The sequence below is a fragment of the Rhopalosiphum padi genome, chromosome 2 (assembly GCF_020882245.1).
Source record: "Rhopalosiphum padi isolate XX-2018 chromosome 2, ASM2088224v1, whole genome shotgun sequence".
NCBI classification, from domain to species: Eukaryota; Metazoa; Arthropoda; class Insecta; order Hemiptera; family Aphididae; genus Rhopalosiphum; species Rhopalosiphum padi.
Genome location: NC_083598.1, coordinates 38,107,530 through 38,116,854, shown reverse-complemented (window position 1 = coordinate 38,116,854; position 9,325 = coordinate 38,107,530).

Here is a 9,325-nt window from a genome sequence, read left to right as displayed (position 1 = left end):
CCCATGACATTCATTTTTATACCTTTTGTTATTATTATAAATAAATGCTAACATTATTTTACATTTTAAAAACCAATTAATAAAATAATTTTGTAACTCTTTAACACGCACGGGTCACTATAAAAAGAGTGTAATTTAAAATAAATCTATGAGCGAATATTTCTTCTAAATCCTTGATCATTGTTTTTTTTGCCCAGGCATATTGAAAGGTTAATTTTTAGTACTTTTTATTGTGCAATAATATTTCAATATATTAGACAATCTGAGTATTGATAATTTCTTCAGTAAATTTGAAAAGAAAAATTAACGATGGTTTATAAGTAAACTAAGTATAAACTTGTGTGAGTCCAGTTAAATTTATATTTTAATACTGAGCTAAAAAAGTAATATATACATAGATATAAATTGCCCATTATTTTTAATATTTTAATAAGTAGGTACAAGATGGAATTTATTTGCAAAATATTTTATTTAAATATTTATACGACAAAGAGTTTCTGGCGATCTTCGTAATTTAAATATTCAATGCTTTTATATTTTATACCTACGTGCATAAATTGTGACAATCGGAAAGTTGATCGCATAATAACATTATGTAATAGTAACATTTTTCAAGTATATGATCATTTGTGAATTTAAAAACAAATGATTTGTTAAAAACGGGATTTAAAAAATAAAAATTACTTTTGATGATCCACACATTTATTGTTGTTTCATATGTAATTGAATAATAATTTTAAATTTAAATTTAAATTTATTTTCGAAGTTATGATATATACAAATTTCTAGGCACGTAAATGTAAATTTTACGGTATATTTTTCAAACATTTAATTTTTCAGTTTTCAACTTCCATCGAAGGATTATTTTTTGAACGTAATTTTTTTATGATATAAACTGTGTACTATATAAATGCAATTGTGTTCGGAAATCAGTTTTCCATTTTTGCTCATGTTACATTTCAATTGTAATAATAATAACTCATTTACAAAGATTATATATTTACTTCAACAATTTTAGTTCAAGAATATTCATAAAAGTAGATCTATAAAATAGAGTGGGGTAAAATAATTATTTTTATATAAAATAAAGTTATAAGACATTTTTTATAGTTATATTTTTTTATACCACTGTTATTTTAAGAATATATTTTTTTAAATATCAAAGGAAAAAAGCGAGAAAATATTTAGTTAGTCTGCTGTTCTGATCATCGTGGACCAAAAATGATTCAAAATGTAGAGTGTTAAATATAGTCAATATTTATATTGCAGTCATAATAATATTTTATTTTCCTCTTAATATTACAAGGGGTTGAATTATTTTCGTATTTATTATGATATTATGAATTATAATAGTATATTATTAAATATTTTATATCATATCATATTATTGTTATTAACTTTTAAATCAATATTTCCTTACCGTTGAAAAATGTGAATAAATCGAGGTCTACATATAAAATAGCTTAAAATTAATCTAAGTAAATATTTAAAAAAATGTCATTATGTATGGTAAAGTATAATAAAAACATAATACACATAAGCTCATATAAACTTTTAATACGTAAAATATATAAGTTTCAAGCCCTATGAATAATATTTTTGAATGATAATAAAATAATTAAAAATGTTTCCCTTTGTTCAAATTTACTATAAATTTTAATTAATACACTTATTCTTATAAATAAAAAATCATGCCAATGAAACTTTTATATTTTTAAATTTTTATGAAATAACTAGAATCGTTATTAAGTTATCAAGCTTTGTAAGTAATCAAACCTAAATTTTTATCATAATTTATTGAAAAATGAAACTGATAATTTAAAATTCTTATAAATAGCTTAAAATTAGTCTAAACATTTTTAAATGTCATCAAATATAAAATTATAATTAAAAAATCAACGGATCATTTCAAGTTTTTACAGTTAATATTTTTTTAAATCGTTACAAAATAATTAAATGCTTTTGAGGGTAAATTATTTTTATACATTTGAATATCAAATATTGTCAAAATGAGAACATGAATTGCTCATGAAAAATAATTGTGAGTTTACCTTAACTTTTTATAACTTCCAGTAGTTCTGATAAATGATGTACCTATAACATCTTCACATCATAGACGATAGTTCAAAATATTAAGAATTTTAAAATACAAAATAGTTTACAAATTTTTGTGATTTTTATAGATTTTTTAAAAATGTAAAATATAAATACTTATAAAAAAAAATTGACTATAATATCTATTTTCGATAATTTTTATTTGTTGTAAGAATTACTTACAAGAAACCTTGTATTGAATATTCAAGGTTTTTTTCATCAACTTATAACAAATTTCTTATATTACAAAAATCGAAAAACAAAGTTGTAAATTTAAAATGCCTATAAATAGTACAAAAGGTCCAAAATATTTTAAAAATTATATCACGGCTATTAAATGATAATAATATAAATATTTTGCAAAAAAACAAGGTTTGTGTAAAAATTCCCATTTTTCTATAATTGTTCTCCAGGTGATATTTTCAGGGATACTAAAAATGTTTATGTTTAACCTCCCAAAATTTCAACTAGATCCAATTTTCTACCAGAAACTTCCCTGTAAGTTGAAGATCAAAGCATTTTTTTAATAGCAGGTATTTAACTTTTATACAAATACAAAAAAAATGAATCATTCTAATGATAATACAATTATTGCTCCGTTCAGAATCTAATATATTTCTAAGTACATTTTTTCCTTAAGCACCTTCGTACAACATATTACATAGCATAAACTTTAAGTTATTTAGCTGAGGGTGGTCTTAGATCTAATTAGGTATCTAAAGTTTAAATTTTAAATTAGTAATTCCCTAGAACTTTCACAACCTATTCTTATTTATGTAATCTTATCAGTTTTTACTTTTTTCACTGTTATAATAAGAATTTGGAAGATAAATTAAATTTACTAGATAAATATAACATACAGTTAAGCTAGCAGGTTTTCTGTTTTTAATACATTTTAGGACAAATATTATTAATTTAACAACCATTTAAATAAATTTTATTCATATACGTTGCACATTATATATATCAAGTTAATTATAAATATTAGTTTGAGTAACTTTACACAATAATGACAATAATAAGTTTTCTTGGATTGTCACTCATTAATTCCAGCTATGATATGTAGGTCATCCAAATGTTATGACCCATCTTCCCAATCATAACATATTATAATAATACACACAGGTTTAAAAATGTAAATCATGTAGGTCGAACAATCGGGGGTGGGCAGACGGGCAAAAATATTACTGTGTAAAGTATAGTGTTCGGCCTTGCAGTCGGCGCGGGGAATACCCATACTTGGGAACCGGTCGCGCGTGTAATTTCCTTCGTAATTTGTTTAAAAGAAAAGAGAAGTGCAAAAAAATAAACGTGTTTTGGATTATGTCCAGTCATTCTTATGCATTTAGGTGATGTTGTGCTAAAAATATCGAACAAAGTCAGAATACCATCATCCTCTCAAGCCCAACGATATTTATGTAATACGCATAACAAGAATGTAAATTTCTATTATGATAATACGACTTCAGGTTAAATATTAAAAACAAAATATTAACAGTTAAAACGAATTTCATCTGAGTAATTTTACACTGGAATCCATCATTATAATCATTTCGTACGTAGTATTTCGAACGAAAATGAAAAATATAATAATAATTTATGTAAAAAATATACTTCTCTCATTAATTGTATCATGAAAAAAAAACATAATAAAATCTTATTCATACAATTCTATGGCGTGAAAATTGAAGACAATCAATTTTTTAAGTAAAAAAATGTGCGATATACGGCTGTTTTGAACTATTAGTTGTATAAAAACATAATTCACGACGAGGAACGTAAATTATCGCCGTTCAACGTCATTCTTGCGTTCATTAAAAGTATGTGAATGTGAAGAATTTGTGTTAATTTACCATCACTGACAGTACAAACTTAAAACGTATATAATTAAGATATAAACGTTAAAAAATAGAAAAAATATAAGATCATAATTGATTATGCTTCAATGATTATTCTTCGTATAGTCTGATTCATTTAAATGATGCATATTTTACAGAGTCCATTATAAAGAAATATTTGATTCATTAACTTGATTTTCTTGTTTAATTTGTAGTTAGTAATTCGAATTTGCTACCGCGGAGTGTTTATTTCCACATGTTTAGCCTTGACCGTAAAATATATTAATTTTTTTTTATAATTCACATCCAAATATAGTTCCATATTTTGATATAAGTAATGCGAAATGTTTCTGTTTACGTAAAATAATGGTAATGTATTTTGATTAAACTTTAAAGTGCAAGGTTCGTATACTAAGATGAAAGAAAATAATTTCCGATAGAACAAATCGGTTCGAAACATATTTTAAATATAAATTATACCAAAACATGCGTATTTTAAAATATACAGTAGGACCAGTAGGCACTTATCTATATACTGCTTAACAAATAAATGTTTTCGACTTAATGTTATACTCTATTATTTATATTTAAGATAACCGGTTATCGCCGGTATACCGATATCATAATTACTGAAAACGCATAATATGAATGTACCTAATATAAATCTTACTGCGTAGGAATATCAAAATCATATTGTTTTTATATTTATACATAAATTGACAAATGCCATTTATAATTTTATATTTATTTTTATATGAAACCTTCGTGTGGGCGCCTGTCGTCTACGTTTTAGGCGATGAAAGGTTGATCTGTTGTTTAAATAGTAGAATTATGCATTGCTATCGCGTTTTATTTAGTCGAATTGAAAACATTTTAATACTAAGTTTGTCGTTTGATTGGAGATAGCTTATTAATTCCGTGTAAATAATAGTAAATTGGTTTATACGAATCAGAAAGCATAATATACAATTATTCTTAATATTTTTGAATTATATGCTTGTATTTTATAAATGCGTTTCAGCACAATTGCCGCAAGCGTGTTTCTATAGTCATAACAGTTATATGGAACACTAAATGTGTTCATTAAGGAGTAGAGAGTAGTTTTCCTCAGAGAGATTTCCCGATTAATTGGGGGATAGATATAATTCATTTCAAGTTGCTGATAACTTTGTTGGAGATTTGAAGTTCTTTGAGTGAAATAACTTCCTGATATTTTATCTTTGTTGACCAAGATAATCTATCAGAGTTAAGTTTTAATGTAGTACTAGCGTGAATAATACGCTGTAGTCCCTTTTGTGGGATTTAGAATAATTTTCCATTTTTTTTTTTTGCCCAACTAAGTATTTTGTTTAAACAAGTTTGTATATGTTTTGTTACAATATTGACATAAATAAAGTTTGAATTAACTATACTATAGTTAGCATAAAGAGATATTTCTGTATTAGCTGTGGTTGAAACATATGAGATACATAAATTAAGGAGTAAAGATGAGATTTTCGGACCTTGAAATACTCCTACAATAATATATAGGCAAATACGTATATTGTTCTATACTTCTATAGCAACCATTTTATGTCAATTAAAAAAAAAAAAATGACGAATTATATAATAATACAAATATGTTTTTAATTTAAATAAAACGATAAAAATAATGTTGTTAAATTATTGTAATATCAATCAATACGTTATTATTATCATACATAGGTATAGGTACAATTGTGTTGTAATTAATTAGATAAAATATTTTATTAAAAATAAGACACTTCTAAGTTGTCAGTTTTATATGTGTAAAAGATTAAATGCGTTTTAAATTTTACTTTTGAGAAAAATAATAACACATTGTTTTTTTTTTTTTTTGTGATCATTATTAATTACAGTACATACTACAAACTTTTCAAATTTCAATCAACCTTGTAGAATAATATATCAATTCAATTTGTTTTTACACAAAAATCATACTGAAAATTCAATTAACAATTTACCAGTATATTATAATGTACGTGGTATAATACTTACAACTATCTTGCACTGTCGCAAAATATCAGTCGGCTTCTGTAGTTTTCCAAATTTTTTTCACAGCAGGGAGTACGTTTATATTCTGCTTATTGTTTTATTTTTTGTTATTGAAGTTGATTTAGATTAATTTAAGATTTATTATGTTAGTTATATGCTATCATCAACAACAATAATAAGTGACCTCTCGGGACCGGTTTGACGTCAAAAACATATTATTTTACAGTTTTCGATAAGATCGAATTATTACCCAACATTTTCAGGATTAAGGTAAAATGCGTTTGTCCAAATGTCATGTAAGTCGTTTGATATAGGAAATTGTATGTTGGTATTTATATAAATTAACAGGTGAATTTATCACGGCCATTTTTTTTTTTTTTACTTTTATTTTGATCATATTATAAGACCTTTAAAAGTATTTATCATTATTCTAATTATTATTGTGATATATTAAACTTGCAGTTCTAGCATACTGCATACAAGGTTTAATTGTATTATATTTTGTTTAACTAGTTTTTCGCCAATTTCGATCGGAATATTTAGCGTTATACATGACCTTACCTTCGTGTATTATTTTCATTTTTTTTTTCTCTATTTAATACGCAACCAAACGTGTCCGTGCCTCGTGAGCCTTTTTTTTGTACATTGTATTTACTACGATTTAACTAATCATACATTTATTAAACATATGGAATCATTTAATTCTACACACCAATAAATATTACTGGGTATTTGTTATAATCTCAAGGTGTATAATAAAATAATAAAATATAAAAATTACAAAAAGGAATTAGTTGGTAGGTATCTGGCGAAGTGGTATAATACAGTACCTAATCAAAAGCATCGTTTTATTAGAGATTTGTGAAGGTTTAAATGTTTTCTAATGATAATAAACGCTTGAAAAATATTTCAATTTTATAACTCAAAGTCATTGAAATCGACAATAAAAACATAATTAATATAATACAATATAATAACTACCTACAAGTAATTTGAGAACATTTAAACACACTAACGAATATAATAAATAGTGTGTAATATAATATTAAATTATATTAATTATTATCATATATAATATATAAAATTAGTCATATAATATTATATAGTATTAATAAACAAATGAAAATCTTACTCTATTACAAGCAGAATAATTTATTTGTTCTGTAGCGTCGAAAATAATAAAATAAAATACTAATAAAATACGATTGTAGCCACCATCATTGGCAGCATTTAGGGGTGATATATAATAATATTGTGGTGCAATTTCTTCTTCTAGATATTATTTAGAGTGACACAACTTTAGCCGCTTTTTCGTATTAATATAAGGTGAAAAAAGAAGATTAATGATTCTAAATTGTACATTGCAATGTAATTTTGTTTTATTTAAGCCAGTTTCATCGACTTGTACTCAATTTTAAGAATATTTTAAATGTTTTAAGAATAATATATTCATAAAAAAGTACTTAAACAACTTAACCCAGCACTGCATTTTAAATAAAAGAACATCTAAATGCTTTATTAGTTGAGAAATATCAAGTTGTAAAGTACACTGACCCGTTGAGGTGTTGTGTACAAACTTATATCATAATCTGATGAAGTTACTGGTGATGTCTTTGGTGTGCCACTAACAACATTTATGCACTACAATAACAACGAGTAATAATGGAGTAGTGACAATGGAAGACTGATAAAAATATTAAATAACAATGGTGTGCAAATACTTTAATGATATAAAACTTTAGGCATTATTATGATCTCAGGTACCAAAGTACCTAATGGGTAAAATGGGTGATAAACTGAGAGGTATATATATAGCATTATACGTTTTTGAAAATAACATTATTTCAAAATCTCAAGAGAAAATAACATCATATTTGTTATAAAAAAATTATAAAACACCTAAGAAATAAAATTAAAAAGTAATTTATATCATAACCTTTTTCTTTTTATAATAATATATTTATCGAAAAATGTTATTAATCCGTTGATATATAATTAAAATAACACTAGTATAATCATTATTCTGCGTCATAAACTTATAAATGATACGTTTAATGTAAACTCTGAACTTTGCCACCTCTGATGGTATTAATTACTATCTTAACTATAATATCATAGTCTCTCCCGATGGTAAACTCTCCCGAGTCAACATTATAGTAACCTGTAGGAAATATGTAAGCTCTCCCGGGTCAACATTTTCAAACTGAAATATACATTAAAATTCAAAATTGCAATACATTAAACAGAGCAAGTAAAAACTGTAATACAAAAAATAATGAAAAAACTATAGGTATCTCAAAAAATATTGGATTAGAAATAGATACCATACGTTTTTTAAATACTGTTTGTTTCTATTATAAAAAAAAAAAAAATTAAATTTAAACATTTTTATTTTATTATACATTTTGTATTTATTTATATCTTAGATTTATTTTATGAATTTAAATTTTTTATTGTATTTTGACTATAATATTATAGCTCATAGCAGCTAAAGGCATTAATTTATATTATTATTATTAAATGATTGTCTATTTTTAAATAACACTTAAATTTATATTAGATGTATTTTATCATTTGTATTAAATTAAATAAGTAGTAGGTACTGAAGACCCGGGAGATTTTACATGTTTCCGTAAGGTAGTACAGGAGTGTAGATCCGGGAGAGTTTAAATGTTACCGTCAGGTAGTACTGGAGTAGACCCGTGAGTGTTTACCACCGGGAAAGTTTACCATCGGGACAGTTTACAATGGTCCCTTCTTTGCATCTTGAAATTTAGTATTTATAATTTAAAATGCTTAAATAAAATATGCGTACTATAATTTATTTGCTTGGCAGCGTATACAATAATAAAATAAAATACTTAATACGTGCAGCCACCATCATTGATAGCATTTAGGGTTGGCCGCATACGGCTCGCGTCATAGACTTTTGCGGCTCGCATCTTATCGTAACATTTTTATAAAAAAAATTTTTTAATATGAATTTATGTATATTTATATATGAATGATAGAATTTTTTTTTTTTTTACATTTTGGCTCTTCCATATTTATAAATATATTTGGTGGCTCGCTAGTCTCTTCTCGCTAGCCACCCCTGGTATAAATGGTAGTGCAATTTCCCCTTCTAGATATCAGAAGTAATGAAAATTTTAATTATGTAATTAATCACAATATTATGTTTTATTTATTTTTTGGTTATCACGACAATTGTTATGTGTTGGAGATAAAATATACAAAACTGTTTTGTTAAAATAGAGAAACATGATCATTACAGTAAAAACAGCATGACCTACCTGTGTGTTAAACAATTATTATTAAGAAGTGTGGCTGTTTAAAATGCATTTAACTGGGTTAAAAAAATGAACTGTTTTTATTTTCAT